Below are 2,888 nucleotides of genomic sequence, written 5' to 3'. Positions count from 1 at the left end.
CAATTATGTGTGCTGCGGACACATATTGAACGGTATGTCTGATGCCCTTTTTGATGTGTATCAAAATATAGAGACTGCAAAAGAATTGTGGTCCAAATTGGAAGAGAAATACATGTCGGAAGATGCCTCGAGTAAGAGGTTTCTTGTAAGCGAGTTTAACGCTTACAAGATGGTGGACGCAAGACCGGTTATGGAGCAATTTCATGAGCTCCAGATGATCTTGAGTAGTTTCACTCAACATGAGTTAAAAATGGATGAAACCATTATGGTTTCTTCTATTATTGACAAGTTACCACCGTCTTGGAAGGACGTTAAGCGTTCCTTGAAGCATAGGAAGGAAGATATGACCCTTGAGCAATTGGGATCACATCTTCGGATTGAGGAGAACTTTCGAATTCATGACAAAAAAGACACACATGTTTCTTCGTCTACTACGGTTCATGTGGTGGAGGAAGAGAAGAAACGGGGCCAAAAGAGGCCAAACAAATCCCCGAAAGGCCATTCAAACAAAAGGCCTAAGCCGAGTGGGAGTTGCTGGTTCTGCAACAAGCCCGGACACTTTAAAAAGGATTGCTATTCTTACAAGAATAGAAAGAAGGGTCAAGGCCAAGGCAAACACGACCAAGGCCAACCCAACCAAGGAGAGTGATAACTCTTGGTGGATTGATTCGAGGGTGTATAAGTCCGAGGTTGAAACACAACTCGGGGTTAAGCTCAAGAAGCTTAGAACCGATAGGGGAGGAGAATATTATGTCCGACATTCTTTGAATCCGTAGGCGTGATTCATGAGACGACCGCTCCGTATACACCGCAACAAAATGGTGTAGCAGAAAGAAAAAATAGGGTGTTGAAAGAAATGGTAAACTCCATGCTTTCTTTCTCGGGATTAAGCGAGGGTTTTTGGGGAGAAGCCATGTTAACGGCTTGCTACATTCTTAATCGAGTTCCCTCGAAAAAGAATAAAATAACCCCATATGAGCTATGGTATAAGCGAAAACCAAATCTGAATTATTTTCGGATTTGAGGTTGTCGGACAATAGTTAAAGTGCCGGAACCCAAACGAAAAACCGGACAAGGTGAACCTCGTAGAGGTAAGCGTATAAGGAAAAGTAAAACCTTTGGTCCGGACTTTCATATGTACCTAGTAGAAGGTACTAATGAGTCGATCGTGACTCAACTCGCTTATGTTTACAATATCGCGGGAGACCCTAGGACTTTTGATGAAGCGATGAGATCGCAGGATGTCGCATTCTGGAAAGAAGCGATTAATGATGAGATGGACTCCATCATGAGCAACAACACTTGGGTCTTAGTAGATCCTCCTCCAGGTTGTAAACCGATTGGTTGTAAGTGGATCTTCAAAAAGAAGATGAGAGTCGACGGAACTATTGCTAAGTTCAAGGCTCGTCTAGTAGCTCAAGGATTTAGACAAAAAGAAGGTATCGATTTCTTTGATACGTATGCACCGGTAGCTAGAATAGCTACGATAAGATTGTTGATCGCTCTTGCAGCGATAAACAATCTTGTGATCCACCAAATGGATGTCAAAACGGCATTCTTGAATGGTGATCTAGAAGAAGAGGTGTATATGAAGCAATCAGAAGGTTTTATCCTATCGGGACAAGCACACAAGGTGTGCAAGTTAATCAAATCGTTGTATGGGTTGAAACAAGCACCCAAACAATGGCATCAAAAGTTTGATGAGGTCGTTTTGGCTAATGGATTTCGTCTGAATTAATCAGACAAGTGTGTATATAGCAGGTTTGATGATAACGGTCATGGAGTTATCATTTGCTTATACGTGGATGACATGCTCATATTCGGGACAGAATTAGAGCAAGTCAAGAAGACAAAAGACTTCTTGTCATCGAAGTTTTCGATGAAAGACTTAGGTGAGGCTGATGTTATCCTTGGCATTAGGATAAAACGAGATCAAGGTTCGATAACACTATCTCAATCACATTACGTAGAGAAAGTGTTAAAACGATTTGATATGTTTGAAAGCCCTCCGGCTTCTACTCCGATGGATTGTAGCGCTAAGTTTGCACCTAATAGTGGGGAACCGGTAGCTCAACTTGAGTACGCTAGTGTCATTGGTTGTTTGATGTATGCTATGACTAGCACTCGACCCGACATAGCATACGCAATAGGGAAGTTGAGCAGATACACGAGTAACCCAAGCGTACATCATTGGAATGCTGTACGGAGAGTACTTCGGTACTTGAAAAAGACAATTAATTATGGTCTACACTACACGGGTCAACCTTCGGTGTTAGAAGGATATACCGATGCGAGTTGGAACTCTAGTGAAGAGGATTATGCCTCGGTGAATGGATGGCTTTACCTTTTAGGTGGAGCTGCGATTTCTTGGGCTTCCAAGAAACAAACTTGCATTTCGGATTCGACCATGGCGTCGGAATTTATCGCCTTAGCGGCTGCTGGGAAAGAAGCAGAATGGCTAAGGAATTTGGTATTCGAAATACCATTATGGCCTAAACCGGTATCGCCTATTGCAATACATTGTGATAGTGCTGCGACATTGGCTAAGGCATATAGCCATGTTTACAATGGAAAGTCTAGACATATCGGGTTAAGACATAGCTATGTGAATGGTCTTATTAAAGACGGGGCCATAATGGTGGATTTTGTGCGGACCAAACAAAATTTGGCGGATGCTTTCACAAAAAGCTTGCCAAGGGACGTGGTCCACAAAATGTCACAAGGGATAGGACTTGAGCCGGTTTCATGAATTGCAAGTAAAGGAATCTCAACTCAACGTCTAGTACAACGCTAGATCTTGAGTTCAACGAGTTAAATCCTTTACTATGTAATTGTAGATGCTTCACAATTACTCATCCCGAGGTAAGCATCTAGGTTATGCAATGTAA

Source organism: Tarenaya hassleriana, unplaced genomic scaffold, assembly GCF_000463585.1.
Source record: "Tarenaya hassleriana unplaced genomic scaffold, ASM46358v1 Cleome166, whole genome shotgun sequence".
In the NCBI taxonomy this organism is placed as follows: Eukaryota; Viridiplantae; Streptophyta; class Magnoliopsida; order Brassicales; family Cleomaceae; genus Tarenaya; species Tarenaya hassleriana.
The sequence above is the reverse complement of the archived record's forward strand: the minus strand, read 5'-3'. Positions refer to the sequence as shown.